The sequence below is a fragment of the Schistocerca americana genome, chromosome 1, assembly GCF_021461395.2.
Source record: "Schistocerca americana isolate TAMUIC-IGC-003095 chromosome 1, iqSchAmer2.1, whole genome shotgun sequence".
In the NCBI taxonomy this organism is placed as follows: Eukaryota; Metazoa; Arthropoda; class Insecta; order Orthoptera; family Acrididae; genus Schistocerca; species Schistocerca americana.
In genome coordinates this window covers 1154889460-1154910405 of record NC_060119.1, presented here as the reverse complement: position 1 = coordinate 1154910405, position 20946 = coordinate 1154889460, and positions in this window count along the sequence as shown.

Here is a 20946-nt window from a genome sequence, read left to right as displayed (position 1 = left end):
GGCGAAGTCTGCGATGGCGCCGCTGTCGTGCGCCGAGCACTCGGCGCTCTGCTGGTGCTGCTGGCGGCGCCGGCGCTTGCGGTCCTGCCGGCTGTCCAGCAGCAGGTGCACCATCTCCTCCACCAGGTACACCGTGAAGAAGCCGGCGCAGAACGCCAGGTCCGCCAGCGGCAGGCCCTCGCGGCTCTCCCACAGGTAGCCGCAGCTCTCCAGGTCCCTGAAGCTGTCGCGCACCTGCCCAACGCACACGTTTCGCTTACTATTTCACATGTTTTACCGTCAAAATTTAATATAAATAATATTTTGCATTATTTGTCAATAAAACCACTGATCAACATAACAGTATTCAATATCCAGATCTGCAAAGTGTTGCAGCATCCCGATACCACGTCTAGGTGTGTTGCTACTGTCACTGCTCTTGTATCGATTGTAAAGGCACCCCTGACGGGCAAATGAAACTGTAACATTCCAGAGACGTTTTTCAAGTCTCAAACATCATGTAGACTGCAGCGACTAAATAAAATTTGGGCGAGGGTCACGATTCGAACCCAGCTCACGAGGCATATGCGCTAGCCACTAGGCCATCCTAGCACACACTTCTAGCATGCCTTGCTCCTCAGTCGACATTCCCATGCACGCCACAGCCTCAAGGCTTGAGGAGAGAGACATGCTAGGATAGTCCACGCAGTCGGACAAAGCCCTGCGCCAGGGTGCCATAAAGGAGATCTGGGTTCAAATCCCGGCCTTGATACAAATTTTCATTCGTTGCTGCAGGATGACACTTCACTGTTTGGTCCTGTCCTTCAAATCAATCTCTCTTTCTCTCAATTACTTTGACACAAAATGTATATAATATATAATTGACACAAAATGTATTATTGACAGAAATGGGGATTTGAAACCTGAAATTTTTCGTCGAATTAAACTGGGTTGGAGGGCATACGGTAGGAATGCAACAGTTTTCAAATTTAACATGCCAGTCTGCATAAAGAAGAGAGTTTTTGATCAGTGCGTCCTACCGGTTTTAACGTACAGGTGTGAAACTTGGACTTTAAATGAGTTTTTCAAAAGGAAACTTAGAACTGCTCAGAGAGCTAAGGAAAGGTCAATGTTAGGTCTCACTGAGAAAGATCGACAGAAAAGTGAGGACATTCGAGCAATAAGAGGAGTAAAAGACATTATAGAACGGGTTAAGACTCTAAAATGGCAGTGGGCAGGAGTCCCAAAGGAAAAAGAAGACCACCAGAGAGACCACTTGATCGCTCGGATAAGGAACTCAGGAAAGTTGCGGGCTTCAACTGGCAGAAGATAGCAGCGGACAGAGATGCATGGAAAAAGCTCTTAAAATGTATTTAATAACTTAAAGAGGCTACATCTTGAATAAGCTGAATTAGCTTAACAATAAATAAATAAATATATACAATTCTTGAGACGTAAAAGGTCTCCTGAACAATGTACTTTCATTTGATTCCCGGGTGTCAGGCAGGATCCCTATTTCGATCAATGCTGGGATGCTGTTCCGATATGGTTGGAGAGTCTGTGCAACGCTGTATGATATTCCGTACAGTTGTCCAAAGCCACTGTGCCAGAATTGTGTAGTGGTTGACGCATCTGTCTAACGAGCAGGATCCCCTGACGTCGTTCCCAAGCATTCACACTGTTGGACAGAAGATTAGTAATTACGTGCAGGAATAAAATTTTCTTAGCATTTGCCAGGTACGCAACGACGGCATAATCGATATTAACACCGTAAGTGCCAAAGTACAAACTGACAGGGAGCTTATTAACTTACAGGTGCGAGAGAAGACGCCAGGAGACACCTGATTCAGTGATTAGACAACGGTGGCAAGCGGACGTAACACTCTTCCGTTACGAGACTACTTGTGGCAACTCTAGCTAGAGATGACACACGAACGCCTTGCAGACTAGAAACTTTGCATAAAGGACGGCCTGAAGTCTTGAAGTTAAACGTTAGGCCAGCCAAGAGCGATGATGGGCTCAGACTACGAGGTGCATTCAAGTTCTAAGGCCTCCGATTTTTTTTCTCCGGACTTTTAAAATGAGGCCGCGTTCATTGTCAATACGTCCCAGAGATGGCAGCACCATACGGCAGATGGAATTTTACCGCCAGCGGCGAGAATGAGAACTGTTTTAAATACTTAAAATGGCGACGTTTTCCTTACTTGAACAGCGTGCAATCATTCGTTTTCTGAATTTGCGTGGTGTGAAACCAATTGAAATTCATCGACAGTTCAAGGAGACATGTGGTGATGGAGTTATGGATGTGTCGAAAGTGCGTTCGTGGGTGCGACAGTTTAATGAAGGCAGAACATCGTGTGACGACAAACCGAAACAACCTCGGGCTCGCACAAGCCGGTCTGACGACATGATCGAGAAAGTGGAGACAATTGTTTTGGGGGATCGCCGAATGACTGTTGAACAGATCGCCTCCAGAGTTGGCATTTCTGTGGGTTCTGTGCACACAATCCTGCATGACGTCCTGAAAATGCGAAAAGTGTCATCCAGGTGGATGCCACGAATGCTGACGGACGACCACATGGCTGCCTGTGTGGCATGTTGCCAAGCAATGTTGACGCGCAACGACAGCATGAATGGGACTTTCTTTTCGTCGGTTGTGACAATGGATGAGACGTGGATGCCATTTTTCAATCCAGAAACAAAGCACCAGTCAGCTCAATGGAAGCACACAGTTTCACCGTCACCAAAAAAATTTCGGGTAACCGCCAGTGCTGAAAAAATGATGGTGTCCATGTTCTGGGACATCGAGGGCGTAATCCTTACCCATTGCGTTCCAAAGGGCACTACGGTAACAAGAGCATCCTAAGAAAATGTTTTGAAGAACAAATTCCTTCCTGTACTGCAACAAAAACGTCCGGGAAGGGCTGCGCGTGTGCTGTTTCACCAAGCCAACGCACCCGCACATCGAGCTAACGTTACGCAACAGTTTCTTCGTGATAACAACTTTGAAGTGATTCCTCATGCTCCCTACTCACCTGACCTGGCTCTCCGTGGCCGCACATTCACCAGCCGTGCTGCTATTGCCTCAGCGATTTTCCAGTGGTCAAAACAGACTCCTAAAGAAGCCTTCGCCGCTGCCATGGAATCATGGCGTCAGCGTTGTGAAAAATGTGTACGTCTGCAGGGCGATTACGTCGAGAAGTAACACCAGTTTCATCGATTTCGGGTGAGTAGTTAATTAGAAAAAAAATCGGAGGCCTTAGAACTTGAATGCACCTCGTATAAGAGCACATTCCGTCACCCGAAAGGGGGGGGGGGGGGAGGGGGGGATGGAATAATATCATCGACTGGTGCAAAACCCACGCCTCCCTTTGACTCAGCCGGCCGTTGTAGCCGAGCGATTCTAGGCGCTTCAGTCCAGAACCGCGCTGCTGCTACGGTCGCAGGTTCGAATCCTGCCTCGGGCATGCATGTGTGTGATGTCCTTACGTTAGTTAGGTTTAAGTAGTTCTGAGTCTAGGGGACTGATGACCTCAGATGCTAAGTCCCATAGTGCTTAGAGCCATTTGAACCATTTTTGAACCTTCCACTCGCTCTGAGCCAGGCCAACCCTACTGCATCACGGATACCGATGGAGGATCAGCCCTACTAGCTGCAAGATGACCTGGTGAATGCAACGAAGTATCTACAACCACCACCAGTTTGGAGTCCACCGCTACGAGTACGCTATCTGTATGTGGACAGAACTTAAAGTCGCAACAGTGACTTACCGAGGATGATAGCCGGGGTGATCTTCCAAGAATGAAGAACCAGTCTGCCCACCAATGAACTGTTTAACATGGGAGCATTAGTCACAACAGTGACTTACCGTGGATGAGGACTGGAACGATCTTCCATGACTGAAGAACCAAAGTGCCCATCTCTGAACTGTTCAACATGGAAGCACTAGTCACAATAGTGACTTACTGGGGATGAGAGCTGGGACGATCTTCCATTAATGAAGAACCAATCTACGTGTATGTGAGCTGTTCAGTATGGAAGCAGAGCGCCTGTGCCATCATTCCTCCCAATACCAGTACCACCTCTAGGCTGCCCTTCATGTCGCTGCTCGGATGTGATTTGACTGGATTGTTTTGGGGAAGAGACCAAACAGCGAGGTCATCGGTCTCATCGGATTAAGGAAGGAGGGGGAAGGAAGTCGGCCGTGCCCTTCCAAAGGAATCATCCCGGGATTTGCCAGGAATGATTACGGGAAAATCACGGAAAACCTAAATCAGGATGGCCGGACGCGAGATTGAACCGTCGTCGCTGCTCGGCCTTCCACAACTGACAACAGGTGCATGCAGATTTCTGGGGCCGAGCCTAATTGCAGCTCCATGCAATGAAGAACACCGAGTCTCAGGCAGGCGTCCACAGCCAAGGCGAACTGTAGTGAGGCGCCAGTCGCCGGACCCTCCTACGGCAGGTCCGAAGCACTGACCCCCAACAATGCCAGAGCTCAGGTGCTGATGCGCTGCTCTGCACCTGTGTGCAAGTCAGGCTCAGCTAGGACTGTGCTAGGCAGCCCCGAGAAAAAGACAGATTGGTTGTAAATTGTTGTTAATTTAATGATATCCCATCAGTCCAGTGCATTCCACAGCGCTCCATCATCGCACCTCTGCGTGTCTATCCTACACTCACATGGGAGACTAGCATCAGGCGGGCTCCTATAACGCAGTTACCATAAGCGCTACCAATGTGTAGAATACCGCACTTGAAAGGGTTGCATGATTCCAGTCAAAAGTAAAGCACGAGTCTGTGGAATAGTATCTACGACTTTTCACTCAAAGGAACTGTGGACTGAGTGTTCCAGAATCGAAGTCGGCACTCGAGTAGGCAAGAGAAGGATAGGTACAGCAACCATAGGAGACGATTGTTGTTGTTGTTGTCGTCGTCGACGACGTATTTAGTGCAAAGACATGGTTTGATGCAGCTCTCCATGCTACTTTATCCTAAGCAAGCCACTTCATCTCCGAATGAGTACTGCAACATACATCCTTCTGAATATACTTACCGTATTCATCTGTTGATCCACCTCTACGATTTTTGCCCACGACTCTTCCCTCCAGCACTAAACTGGTGATCCCTTGATGTGTCACAACGTATTCTATCGACAGATTCCGTCATGTCCTTTAGTCAGGTTGTGCCACAAATAGCGTCGCTAACAGGAGTGCTACCAGTGTGCTGAAATTTTCTAGTCAATTTTGAAGTATTTTTAAAAAACCAATTATGCTAATGTGAATATTCGTGTATTTAATTGTTACACAGCTACTTTTTATATCTTATTCTACACTCCTGGAAATGGAAAAAAGAACACATTGACACCGGTGTGTCAGACCCACCATACTTGCTCCGGACACTGCGAGAGGGCTGTACAAGCAATGATCACACGCACGGCACAGCGGACACACCAGGAACCGCGGTGTTGGCCGTCGAATGGCGCTAGCTGCGCAGCATTTGTGCACCGCCGCCGTCAGTGTCAGCCAGTTTGCCGTGGCTTACGGAGCTCCATCGCAGTCTTTAACACTGGTAGCATGCCGTGACAGCGTGGACGTGAACCGTATGTGCAGTTGACGGACTTTGAGCGAGGGCGTATAGTGGGCATGCGGGAGGCCGGGTGGACGTACCGCCGAATTGCTCAACACGTGGGGCGTGAGGTCTCCACAGTACATCGATGTTGTCGCCAGTGATCGGCGGAAGGTGCACGTGCCCGTCGACTTGGGACCGGACCGCAGCGACGCACGGATGCACGCCAAGACTTTAGGATCCTACGCAGTGCCGTAGGGGACCGCACCGCCCCTTCCCAGCAAATTAGGGACACTGTTGCTCCTGGGGTATCGGCGAGGACCATTCGCAACCGTCTCCATGAAGCTGGGCTACGGTCCCGCACACCGTTAGGCCGTCTTCCGCTCACGCCCCAACATCGTGCAGCCCGCCTCCAGTGGTGTCGCGACAGGCGTGAATGGAGGGACGAATGGAGACGTGTCGTCTTCAGCGATGAGAGTCGCTTCTGCCTTGGTGCCAATGATGGTCGTATGCGTGTTTGGCGCCGTGCAGGTGAGCGCCACAATCAGGACTGCATACGACCGAGGCACACAGGGCCAACACCCGACATCATGGTGTGGGGAGCGATCTCCTACACTGGCCGTACACCACTGGTGATCGTCGAGGGGACACTGAATAGTGCACGGTACATCCAAACCGTCATCGAACCCATCGTTCTACCATTCCTAGACCGGCAAGGGAACTTGCTGTTCCAAGTATCCCGTGCCACCCAACGTGCTCTAGAAGGTGTAAGTCAACTACCCTGGCCAGCAAGATCTCCGGATCTGTCCCCCATTGAGCATGTTTGGGACTGGATGAAGCGTCGTCTCACGCGGTCTGCACGTCCAGCACGAACGCTGGTCCAACTGAGGCGCCAGGTGGAAATGGCATGGCAAGCCGTTCCACAGGACTACATCCAGCATCTCTACGATCGTCTCCATGGGAGAATAGCAGCCTGCATTGCTGCGAAAGGTGGATATACACTGTACTAGTGCCGACATTGTGCATGCTCTGTTGCCTGTGTCTATGTGCCTGTGGTTCTGTCAGTGTGATCATGTGATGTATCTGACCCCAGGAATGTGTCAATAAAGTTTCCCCTTCCTGGGACAATGAATTCACGGTGTTCTTATTTCAATTTCCAGGAGTGTATTACGAACATATAATTGATGACTGAATAGCAGTTGCTATGGGAAAGCGTGTTTGTAATGCTAGCCATTGGTTTATTACGTTAGCTTATTAGTTAACATTTATAAAGCTGGTTTTATCGATCCCTATATCCATACGGTATTTAAATTGCTATTTTTAGAAGTTTACAGTTAAATGTACATACGTTTTTTTTTAAAGTGAACGTTCCGATCTTAGCATACGATATGTAAGTCGCTCCCCATGGTCCGGCACTGACGACGTGCGGCTGATGCGCGCCCTCCTTCACGCTGTTTAACGCGCTGTTGCTCAACTATCAGCAGCGGTTTTGCGACTGGGATCAGCACACCTGTTCCAAGCGTCAGCGTCGTCATCAGCCGGATGGGTGTCGGAACATCATTTTGACGTATATTCTTTGTAGTCTTTTCTGAGTTCCATATGTAAATGAGCAGTTATAATTCTTATCTTTACAGTGCACTATCTGAAGACGGCCTACTACTAAAGGCGAAACTCGTCATATTCTTAACAAATCGCTGTGTGACCGAGGCAGTTTCCTTACTAATTTTACTTAACTGACAGACCGCTGTTTCCCGATAATGTTATCTGAAACAGACAATTTTGTCGTCACTCTTTTAGAAAAATCTGGACTCATTGCAAATGAATTTATCTGGATGCGTCTGAGCCTGTTTTTTCGTTCTATATATTTCGAAATAAAGAGGTGACGCATGACTTGTTGGGGTGTGTAATTTACTTGTGGAAACTACGGTCTACATGAAGTTGTTTTCGTTACTAATGTTTGTAAATGACTGATTCTTTCCTGAGGGAATGCTTTCTAACAACTTTAAGCGTGGTGTCTACAACCACAGAAGTAGGGTATGTACCACGCATTTTAGCTTGCCGCCTTTTTGTTGCCTTAGCGCGCAATCCGTAGCCTATCATACAGTCAGCAGTAATCGGACACTTGTGCAGACGGTAAGTTTATGCAATAAGCAGTGGTGAACAGAGACGTCGGGTTCGCGCCACTATAGTAGTCAGTCCTCTGAGTTACTTAAATGCTTCAGGTATAAGGTTTTTTACGAGGCTAAATCTGTCGTAATTGCTCTCGTCCCAAGTCCATCAAGCATTGTCGCCAAAGAATACAATACGCCAAGCAGTAGCTACATTCTTAATATAACCTCTCTGGTTGCACGTCTGTGCTTCAATTAAAATGCCAAGAACGTTTTTCCTTTTCTCCTTATGAGTGTGTAAGGAGGATCAGTTACATTAGGAAAAGCGGGTGCTAATTAGTTCTGGACAATATACAGTGGTGTGCAGAACCTAAGATCGAAAGTAACTTTCGGATGATAGCTTGACGTAACTTGGACCACACATAGAAAGTATATAATAGAAGGTAACTGAAAGAATACTTTTATTTAAAGAGAATAATTGCACTGAAGTCACGGCGATTTGTGATGGTCCACCGGAATATACAAAAGGCGGGAATTGGTTCTTAACAGGGTGCGTGATTATCACCCACGCTGGCCACAAAGTTCTTGTGGCAGGGCGTTCCACTCCTCCACCAGTGCGGCTGACAAATCCTGGGTGGTCGCTGGTGTACGTGGAAATGCGGCAGTATGTCTTCCCACACGTGTCCACGTATCCCATATGTGCTCAGTGGGCTTTAACTCGAGGTCATCAGCAGGCCAGTCCACTCGACGAATGTCCTCTTTTTTTCCACCTGCACAGTTGATGCGCTGACACGTTGTTACCTATAAAAATGAATCCACGACCGAATGTACTGTATCTGCGGCAGCAGAGACAAAACTCGAACAATATTACGCAATATGCTTTTATTGGTCAAAATCAACAACGTTGCTGATGATGACAATGTAGTCGAAACAAAACACAATTTAGGAAAGAAACAAAGTATGGATCCTGTTGTAATGGAGAATTCGAACGTTTTTACAACACAACTTTTAGTGATGTGAGTCTACATGGAAATGACATAATAACAACGAAAAGTCACAGTCACAAATCCAATAAGAATTTCCTACTAGAGACAACAAAAGATAACTTCTAAATTTCCCACAAGAGTCCGTCGTAACACACATACACTTAATTCCAAGTTCTATTCTGATGTCGAAGACGTAGTCTTCCGTGGAGACGTCCTTGAGGTCGGTTTTCGGCGTGAACTGACGTCCGGTGTTTTTTTTTTCCTTTATTGTTATTTTAATACCTAAACAACAGGTAGGCTGTCAGCGGCACGCTAAGCCGCTCTTCAGCCATAGTGTTGACAAGAACAGAACACAGAATGGAGAATCAGTATGAACAAAGAGACGTGCAAAAAAGAGTGGTCACAGATACACAAAAAACACAGAGCCATTCACACTCGACGAAAACGACACTGAAAACACATTGACACGGCGCACAGAACCCTGGTGAATCCGACGGCACAAGTGAACGGAGAAACGTGACGGCGGACACTAAAAAACACAAAACGACGTCACACACAAGAGACACAGATGGCGATGATCTCCGGCGCGCGAATGTTCACTGAGCGTGTGCGAGTCCGGGGACCTGCCAAGAGAGGAGGAGGGGGGGTGAGAGAGGGAGAGGGGAGAGCAGAAATGCCATGGGCAGGGGAGATACGGGGGAGGGAGGAAGGGGGAGGGGAAACCCGGGGGAAGAGGGGTGGAGGGAGGGGACGGGGGAAAAGGAAAGAGAAGGGAAGGGAAGAGAAGGGAGGGAGGGTGCCGAAAGGAAAGGACACCGGAAGTGGGGGGTGGGGCAGGTCAAATTTGATAGGAGGGGTAGATGGAGGGAAGGAGGACATCATCAGGGAGGGGGAGCTGACGGGAGCCACCGTGGGAGAGGGTAAGGAGGGTGGAGAGATGGAGACCGGGTGGGACGTGGGAATACAGGCGCGGCAGCGGGCGGGGGTGGGAGAGGATCGGGGAGACTAGTGGGTGAGGAGGATCGAGTTTATGGGAGGTGTACAGGATGACGTCCGGTGCTGGTTCTAGCCTTTAAATAGTACTGGTCAGCCAGTCAGATGTTGTTGTACTAGTACTTCCTGCAGGCCATCTCGAACTCCCTCTGTAGGAAGTAGTACGTGGAATGTCTGTTTCCAAAACATCCAATGTTTACCATTGCTTACGCCTTTGGGCATAGGATACCTCGGTCCTGTGTCATGTTAGATGTGTTGCTGGCCTGCAGAGGCTACCTTGGTAATGGCGTAACAGATCCCACTTCGGATCTTATAACAGAAGAATAACAAAATAAAATGTCTTCCTCGCGAGTCTCTCACTCCAGAAAGTCCACAAAAAAAAGACGGAAACAAAACTACTACAAAGTGGTCGGCACAGCATTAACACAAAGCTGTCCAGGGAGTCCACATCACCATTACACGACACCCTTGAGTCACAGTCCGAAGCTACCACTCCTGACTACCCGGGACTAGCAGCAGACGAGGCCGGGGTGGCTTGTCAAACTGCCCTCTGGCTTTTTTTTTCCCTCTAGTAGGTTAAGGTACAGCGTCACCGGCAGATCTCGGTCTTACTGTGTTGATGGAACTGTAAAATTGTCCGATCCTACAATGACATCATCCTGATGACATCATTAGAGTCCACGTTTTAGGTGTGGCGTTGGGACTTGATGTCCTGTGCCACCCTCTGATAGTGTAAATTCAAGGTAGCAGGCAATAAGGAACACAACTACATAGGTACTGATACTGGTGGACGTATTGTGGACGTCACATACTGAGTGGCCGTATAATGGCTGACACCTTATTAGTGGCAGTAACCGGGCTGTCGTTAGCCATGGTCTGAATCTGATTCCTTGAGGATGGTGAGAGGAACAAGGTGGTGGTGCCAGTACTGGGGAGTCGGAGTGCCAATATGAGGTAAGCCGGTGGCCGTGTCGTGCAGGGCATCCACTTTGTCATAGAGACGCCAAGCCTTCTCTCGAATGGACGTCTTTAGAGTTACCGTGTTTGTTTCATCACGGAGCGTAACAACCCTCGTGAGGGGAGGAGCATGCAGGCTGCGTCGAAGCACCTCATTCTGCGGGCGCTGGAGTGGCTGCATCTGGGAGGCACAAACAGTGCCTCATGCAGAGAAGCTGCAGGTGAAGGAAGTGTGGACAACCATCCGGTACAGTCGGAGCTTCGTTTCTAAGTTCAGTTCCCTGCTGTTGAAGAGTGGGTATAACGCTTTTATCAGCTTCTGTCCTTTTTGGGTGACATATTTTGAATCTCGATTGAAGAGCAGTTTTTTTATCCATCAGGGCACCTAGATATTTGGTACCCGGGGACCATGGGACCCGGACCCCTGCAATAGTGATGCTGTGGCGCAGAAAGTAGACTGCCGTAGTTTTAGCGGCATTGAGGGCACTCTTGTCTGATCGACACCAGATGGCAGTCGGGTCCACCTGCCTCTGCAGGCGAGCAATGAGCTGGTCCGTGTTGCAGCTGATCATATAGAGCACGGTACCGTCGGCGAACTGCGCCTGGTGGTAGTGTCGGATGACTAACATATCATTAACATAAATGTTAAAGTGGATGGGAGACAACAGAGAGCCTTGAGGGGTACCCATCGACATATGATGTAAGCTGAGCGTTTTCCTTGCTGAGTAACCAAGAAGGTTCTGTCGTGGAGGAAATTATCGACGATCTTGACATAGATGTGGGGGATGGTCGTTGGTGTCAGCATTTTGTACACAAGATCGTCCTGCCATATCTTGTTGTACGCGTTTCGCAGGTCCAGGAAAACCGATAGCGTCGAAATGGCTGAGTAAAAGACCCTGCTGACATGCTCTGTGGTCCTAATAAGTGGGAAGCGAATCCGAACTGTTCCGGACAGATCGACCCAGCCACCGCCAGAGGCTCGGAAAAGTGGTGGAGGATCAAAGATTTTAGGACCTTTACCACGGTATTCAGAAGGCTGATGGGCCTGTTGTTAGTACCTGCTGGCCGGCGATGGGCTGGCTTATAAAGCCGGTTGGCGGATTGATCTTCTGGGACTAATTTCGATCACCACGTCAGGGGAAATAGTCCGCTTGTTGATCGCGACCTCTGGCGAAGCTGTCGATCCGCAGTGCTCGGGTAGCGGGCCCTGCCGGCCGTTGGCAGAGACGTGAGGCTGTGCTTTCATCTCCGGCAGCGGCCTCGGTCGTACTGTAAACATCTGCTTTGGTCTCACTCACTGTGATGAAGGCATCCCGCATCTATAATCCGTCATGCGGGACGGGAAGGACGCTGCAGAATGCGCCTTTCTAAAGAGGCGTAGAGGCGTGCAGTGAACGATCACGTTCGACAAGGTTCCTGGGCGCATGTTTTCCCACCCTCGCCGTATGAGGGTACGTCCAGAATCACTATCCGGACTGTATCTGCTCTCATCCGGGATGAGTACGTGACCCGACTCCTCGTTGGTCCTATCCCAATGCTCTTAGCACCGTCGCAGACGGTGACCCCGATGTGCGGGTGTCAGAGGAGAACAACGTACCGGTAGTCTGGAAAAGAGACCGACACCACGCAGTCGCCGTGCCGCTGCGGAGTGAGAGATTGCGTGCCTTGTAGACCTGTTAAATATGGCTGCAATTGCACCTGCTATTTGCCGTGGGTCCCTTCTTGCCTGTTGCACAGTGTGTCGGTCACCTGCTGCTGTGGTTGACCGTGCCGGACCACTTCCTCTCCTTTGGACAGAAGTGCCAGTGGTTCACAAAACTCCCCATGCACGTGAAACAATGCTGTGAGCAACACGAAACTGCTGTGGTGTCTCCAAGCGATGTTATAATGACGAACACCACCAAAGTGCACCGTAACTGCTCACTGACTGACACACACTGTCTTTTCTCTTTCCTCCAGTTACCTCGTGTTGCACTATACTCACGTTAAACTCACGCTATGTGTCGTCCAACCTTCTGTGAGCGGCTGCGGCGTTCTCCTTCACTTTCATCATTCCATCCGAGTAGTTATTATATTATGTTACTCTATCTACCTCGTCCTCCCATGATGTTTGCCAGTCGTATTCTTAAACAAAGAGCAGTTATGGACACTACAAATATTTGTGAGGTAATGCAGAATGTTACGCAATAGAAGTGTGAATGAAGTCCCTTCAGCCCATAAAAAAGTGCTTATTTGACTTCTTAAACAACTTTTGCTCATTTATTGGAGTGGTATCTTTGGAATAGTTCATGGTTAAAATGGCTATTAATGTCTTGCAAAGTTTATGAAAAACAGGAAAAAAAGTGCTTGCATACTTAATTTTATTATTAATTCTTGGAATTAAACTAAAAAATCTTGTTAATGAGTTTAAGTGAATATACAGAAACAATGCTGAATTTTTGTCCCTTCATACTAGCGACCGTGTTACTGTATTTACCAAATATGTGGTTTTTCCGAACCAAAAATCGAGGAGTAAGGTCGTACAGTTTCTTGCTCTACTCTTAAATTACGACAAAAGCGGCTTAGTGGCTATCTCAGAGTCATTAAAGTAATGACTGAGGCAACAAGTGCCGTGTATGTGCAAGGTGATCATGAAAAAGACCAATTTTACATCCACTAAACGCTCCGAAATAATACGATTCCTTTGATAATAATCTACACAGTTGTTTGGAGTACCTTGCAGATGTTTCGCTGGGAAGCTCTTATATATCCTCCATACTGTCCCGACCTGCCCCGGGCCATTTACATATTTTTCGAACCCAGAAGAAAGACATACGTGACAGTAGATTTGCTTCGGTCGAAGAGGCGCACGCCTACATACAATGAAGCTACCGTAGGCAAGCGTAAACATTTTCCCATGAAAACACTGTCTTATCACACAGTAGGGTAAATACTGGGTGAGTCTCTAACTATTGCCACCTAGAATAACTCCGCAAGTATGATAGTAGCTGAAAAGTTTGTGGGACAAAAGTTGCATGGTAAAACGGGGGGAAAATTATTGAGACGTTTGTTTCTGTGCTCCCGTATACATTCTTCAGTCATATTGCTTAAAAACGGAGTTTTTTCTGTTTTTTAATTTCTTCACTTCGGCATTTCACTGTACGCCTTACAAGAATCCATAAACTTATGCATGGAAATCAACTGCAATGTTGTGGTAAACAGAATTTTTTTCATCGTGTTCAAACTTTTATAACACTTTAATAGAATGCTAACCGTATCGAGACACCATAGCAAGAAACGCACATGTTCTACAGTGCAGGCACTACAATGAATCACCACATAGACACACTCCTAGCACCATGATCTGACTTGAACCAATTGTTTTTATTAATTCCATTTTAAATGAGTAAAATAATTATATTCACAAATTTTCTACTAAAACTTGTGCTGTTTAGTGAGCTAATTGCAGACAGAAGCCCAAATGACAACTAACTGAAGAAATGACAAAACTCTTTAACAGCATAAATAATAAAGGGCACACAAAACATCAGTTGTAAGATTATTATCTAATGAGGCTAGGCTACACTAGTTGTATCATTTGCCTTGAAGCCTTTTCTAGTGCATTAATGCCATATGCAGAGAAATTTCACATTACAAACTGAAGAAGTTTCTTATATGTGTGTTAAACTACTTCACTGGTTGTTTCCATGTTTCCATAATGTGGGGGCTAATGTTGTGTAGCACTAAAATTAAATTAGTACAGAACTAAAACTTTTTGATGCATTGTGTGGAACATTATTTTTTAGCTTCACATCCTTGATAGCAAAGAACATCCAGCTACATCACACATCAGTTTTGGAATATGTTCTAAAACTTGTGCGAAACAGTGATGACCGTAATACAACATGCACTTTTCATCATGCATACAAGAAATATATAGACTAGGCATCCTGCACTGATACGTAGATGTTGATGTGTCTGACCGCTTTGAGGTTCCTAACGCGACCTTTATGCTACTTTTCATCACTTTAAAGGCAGCTGCTCTCCGTTTTAAAGGGACACTCCACCCTAAAACTACAATTATTTAAAAAATGGCTATTTCACATCTTTATACTGCATACTCTTGGATCCCAAAACTGTTTCGCTGTATTCGAATTACAAGTATATTTAAGAAATGTTTGAATCAGTGAATGTCTTAGGGGCTGTGGCACACAGAAAGATGCCAATTTTTTTTTTAAATTTCTATCACCATCAAACAGAATCACCTTTACTCCGGCCTTGGCATAAACTGAAACTGGGGAAAACAATCTGCAAGATTTCCAGGAAAACTGAAGCGAAACAATTGACAGCCAGTCGTTGGTAATCAGTTACTTTGCCTATTAACTCTGGAATTTCAATTTAGGGAATTCAATGAAGTCCTGCACAGTTCAATCAACAAGCTCCAAGGAAACAGGCACTGAAACTTCCTGGCAGATTAAAACTGTGTGCCGGACCGAGACTCGAACTCGGGACCTTTGCCTTTCGCGGGCAAGTGCTCTTCCAACTGGGCTACCCAAGCACGACACACGCTCCGTCCTCACAGCTTTACTTCTGCCAGTACCTCGTCTCCTACCTTCCAATCTTTACAGAAGCTCTCCTGCGAACCTCGGAGAACTAGCACTCCTGAAAGAAAGGAGACATGGCTTAGCCACAGCCTGGGGGATGTTTCCAGAATGAGATTTTCACTCTGCAGCGGAGTGTGCGCTGATATGAAACTTCCTGGCAGATTAAAACTGAAAAGAAAGGATATTGCGGAGACATGGCTTAGCCACAGCCTGGGGGATGTTTCCAGAATGAGATTTTCACTCTGCAGCGGAGTGTGCGCTGATATGAAACTTCCTGGCAGATTAAAACTGAAAAGAAAGGATATTGCGGAGACATGGCTTAGCCACAGCCTGGGGGATGTTTCCAGAATGAGATTTTCACTCTGCAGCGGAGTGTGCGCTGATATGAAACTTCCTGGCAGATTAAAACTGAAAAGAAAGGATATTGCGGAGACATGGCTTAGCCACAGCCTGGGGGATGTTTCCAGAATGAGATTTTCACTCTGCAGTGGAAGTTTCATATCAGCGCACACTCCACTGCAGAGTGAAAATCTCATTCTGGAAACAGGCATTGGTTTACCACCAGATATCCCTACCACTGCACCTCCTCAAGAAGACTGTTCAGAAAATTCAAGACAAAGGCTATCCTGAGCTTGAAATGACAAGAACAAGCCTCATATAAGCAGGAATGGAAAACATTATGGTGTCGGTGAATTTTAATGGTTATGTGTCTTGTAGCAACGTTCATGTTTTGATAAAATGTTAAAATCCATCTTATCGTAAGATTGTTTTTCTACGCTCAGTGGCAACTTATTTATCGTAAATAACCAACCTGAATGAAATTTTTGCCGGAAGTAGTCTTGATGTGTTTACATACTTCTATGCATTAATATTGTTGAAAAAGTAATTTCTTTATTCTATCATCACATTCACTTACCGATAATTTAAGAAAATTTAAGGCTGAAATTTGAAATAAACACTGAAAATATTAATATTTCTCATAAAATGAATGCACAGAACCTTTGAACTATGTCTTGTGAATGTACCTGCGCGATCCGGCATGTGAAAATTGTGGTGTGAGTACCAAATGTTGGTTTTCAAGAATGCGATTAAAATAATTTAAAACTCGAATCCTAATGGAAGTATGGACTTCAAAACTTGGGTGTTCCTACATCTTTCGATAATAGACATGATTTTAAAATGTGGTTGCTATCGGCAAAGGAGAAGAAAAATTAAATTTCCGTTTGGAGTCTCCCATCAAGCAGCACGCCATATAACTGTATGTTCGTATCTAAGGCTACGCCGAACCTAATTACGGTCATCCCTCTGAAGGCAGCGCCTTGTCTGCACTTCTCCTGCGCTAACAGCCGGCAGTGCTGCACTACGTAACGACGTCTGGCCGACCAATTTTACTGCGAGCGCTCACAACCCACGAGTCTGGTGAAGTTGGCACCTGCCTTTCGAGGAATATACAAGGGGTCCATAAAGTCCGTTTACAACTTAAAAATGTTATTACAACGGCAGTTGTTGAAATATTTTAACAACATTTCTTTCACTGTAATCAGTGTTTGGTAAAGTTTTTACTGCTAAATTTTTGCGTTTCAGGTACTCTGTTGATGGAAGGAACTGAACCTCTATAAAATGGTAACTCCTCAAGAGAAGGCACAATGTGTGTCCTGGTTTATTGAGACAAATCGGGTGTTCAGACACAATGAAACTTCAGAATGAAGTATGGAAGAGATCCACCAACGCGCCTTCAATCCGTGCATGGCACAAAAAAATTATGGAGACAGGGACAGTGTTGGATAAAGGGAGAAGCGGGCGACCAAGAAAATCCGAGGAAAACATCGATCGTGTTTTTAACGTCTTCACTCGTTCACCTACAAAGTCTATCCGCACTGCTGCTAGACGGTTACAACTACCACATTCAGCTGTGCGTAAGGTCCTCCACAAGAACTTACGGTTGTACTCTTAGAAAGTGCAATTGTTAACAGACATTTGAGCCAAATGACAAGCCAAAACAGACAGAGTTTGCACTCAACATGCTGGAACGCCTTTTGGAGGCTGAAGAATTCCTCAAACTAGTTTGATTACTGACGAAGCAACTTTTCATGTTTCTGGGACGTTAAACAGACACAACGTGAGCATCTGGGGATCTGAACACTCCTATGTGGTTAGGGAGCTACACCGTGATGGTCCAAAAGTGAATATGTGGTGTGGAATCATGTGCAACCGAGTAATTGATCCATTTTTCTTCAATGAGTCAGCAATTACTGCAGATGTTTAGCACGACCTTCTGACCGAGTATGTAGCACCACAATTGATTGACTTACAACCAACTATCATTTTCCAAGAAGATGGTGCACCACCACATTGGGGACTATTTGTTCGTCGGTTCCTCAATAAAACATTTCCAGGCAGATGGATTGGGAGGGATGGGCCAATTCCTTGGCCACCGCGTTCGCCACATAACACTCCCTTGGGGTATGTAGAAGATATCGTGTATCAAACACAGATACGGGACATTGCTGACTTGAAGCAAAAGATTCGTAATGCCATTGCCACCACTGATGAAGCTATGCTACAGCGAACATCGCAAGAAATCGAGTACCGTCTTGATGTGGTTCGTGCAACCAGAGGCGCCCATACAGAGGTCTATTAAACACTGTCAAAAAAACTTTTATAAACACTGATTACAATAAAAGAAATATGGTTAAAATATTTCAACAACTGCCGTTCTAATAAAATTTTGAAGACGTAAAGCGACTTTATGGACACCCTGTATATTTCTTTCATAGTCCTTGATAGCTGCACCATAGTTCTAGAGTTATCTGCACAAATTTTAATAGTTCTGCGGAATTGTGCGAGAAATATTATAATCACACTTATCAATACTTAAGTAGCTGTGAAGCTGGTACCGACTTTCGAGAAATACACATTTTTTTAGAGTTTTGGTATAAATGCTATAATTCTAGAAATCTCTGTACTAAATCTGAATAGTTCTCCAGAATTTCGTAAAGAAAACACTACTAACAGGGAAATTTTAATGGTGTGAAAAATTATTTATGAATTTACCAAGGTAAAATTGTGATCATAGTTCTGAACAGCTCACCAACAGTTCTTCAGAAAACCTTAATGACTTTTTCGTGCAGATAATAGTTTATGAGATAAGTGAAATAACGAGGGACCCATTTTCACTATCGAAAATATACGAAATCGTACTAGAGCTCTGATAACGGTTCCGAACGCAGTTCTGGATAGCATCCCAAGAGTTTTATCGAAATCTTAATGTCGTTTCTTGTGAAGATAGCCGTACCGTAGGTGCAACCACAACGGAGGGTTATCTGTTGAGAGGCCAGGCAAACGTGTGGTTCCTGAAGACGGGCAGCAGCCTTTTCAGTAATTGCAGGGGCAACAGTCTGGATGATTGACTGATCTGGCCTTGTAACATTAACCAAAATGGCCTTGCTGTTCTGGTACTGCGAACGGCTGAAAGCAAGGGGAAACTACAGCCGTAATTTTTCCCGAGGGCATGCAGCTTTACTGTATGATTAAATGATGATGGCGTCCTCTTGGGTAAAATATTCCGGAGGTAAAATAGTCCCCCATTCGGATCTCCGGGCGGGGACTACTCAAGAGGACGTTGTTATCAGGAGAAATAAAATTGGCGTTCTACGAATCGGAGCGTGGAATGTCAAATCCCTTAATCGGCCAGGTAGGTTAGGAAATTTAAAAAGGGAAATGGATAGGTTAAAGTTAGATATAGTGGGAATTAGTGACGTTCTGTGGCAGGAGGAACAAGACTTCTGGTCAGGTGAATACAGGGTTATAAATACAAAATCAAATACGGGTAATGCAGGAGTAGGTTTAATAATGAATAAAAAAAAATAGGTGTACGGGTAAGCTACTACAAACAGCATAGTGAACGCATTATTGTGGCCAAGATAGACACGAAGCCCACACCTACTACGGTAGTACACGTTTATATGCCAACTAGCTCTGCTGATTACGAAGAAATTGATGAAATGTATGATGAGATAAAAGAAATTATTCAGGTAGTGAAGGGAGACGAAAATTTAATAGTCATGGGTGACTGGAATTCATCAGTAGGAAAAGGGAGAGAAGGAAACATAGTAGGTGAATATGGATTGGGGCTAAGAAATGAAAGAGGAAGCCGCCTGGTAGAATTTTGCGCACAGCATAACTTAATCATAGCTAATACTTGGTTTAAGAATCATAAAAGAAGGTTGTCGTCGTCGTCGTCGTCGGCTGATACTCGTATCCGAGTTTTCATTTCTCTCCTGAGATTTCCTTTGTCACGGTTCAGGCGTGGAAGTGTCGTTGATGGCTTAGCAATCCAATCCTAGCGTGGAACAGGCGGCCACAGACATCACAGCTGATGGAAGGTGGAGGACGTGGCTGAGCCTGGAGGAGTTTACGTCTCTGGCGTTTGTCATTCTCCATTCTTCGACGTTCCAGCTCAAAGTTTTGAAGAGCATTTGAGGTAACTGAGCGCCAGCGACTTCGGTCTTCTGCTATTGTGGACCAGTTACTCGGATCGATGTTCAAGTTTTTCAGATTTTTCTTGTACTGATCCTTATAACGTTTGAGAGGGGCACCTCGTGGCCTTTTACCTGTGCTCACTTCGCTGTACAGCATTTGGCGTGGAAGTCTGTCATTTTTCATCCGCTGGACATGTCCGACCCATCTGAGTTGATGCCCAATGATAAGAGCTTCCATGCTATGCATTTTTGCTCTCTCTAGAACAGCCGTGTTGGATATGAAGTCATCCCATTTTAGGTTCATGATATATCTTAGCTTCTGTTGGTTGAAGCGTTCTAGTTTCTTCAGATCGCAGCGATACAACGTCCAGGTTTCGCAACCATATAGCAGGGTGGAAATGACTACAGCTTTGTACACCATCAGTTTGGTGTACAGTGTTAGGTCTTTATTCAGGAAGACACGCTTTGTAAGACGACCAAATGCTACATGTGCAGCACGTATTCTATTCTCCACTTCTTTTCCAGATGAGCAGTTGGATGACAGTATGCTTCCCAGGTAGAGGAAATGGTCCACTTGTTCCAGGAGTGTATCACAGATGGATATGCTGAAGTCAGGAACGGAGGAGCCAGGAGTTGGCTGTGCCATCACCTTTGTCTTTGAAATATTGATGGAGAGACCAAATCGTTCGTACGCCCTGCTGAAGGAATCAACTGACAGCTGCAACTCTGCAGGTGAATGAGCTGGAGAGGCATTGTCATCAGCATACTGCAGCTCTGTCACACGAGTGGTACTGGTGAACCTTTTTGAATGGAGTCTGGACTGGTTGAATAATCCTCCATCAAACCTGTACTTTAGTTCTATTCCTGCATTGTTTATGGTTGTCTCGTAAAGCATAGCTGCCAGATACAATGCAAATAATGTAGGTGCAAGAACGCATCCTTGTTTAAGCCCACTTGTTATTGGGAATTCACCAGTCATTTCATTCTGGCAGAGGACCTGTCCAGTCATATCAACGTGGAGAGCTTCAATCAGGTCAACAAAATGTTCAGGGCAGCCGAAGCGTTTTAAGACCATCCACATGGCTTCTCTGGGAACTGTATCAAAGGCCTTTTCTAGATCGTAGAAAACAAGTAGTAAAGGCTTTTGCTGTTCTCTGCACTTCTCCTGTAGTTGTCGTGCACAGAAGATCATGTCAATTGTCCCTCTTGAAGGTCGAAACCCGTATTGAGACTCAGGTAGTATAGTCTCTGAAAGTGTCTGGAGGCGATTTAAAAGGATTCTTGCAAAAATTTT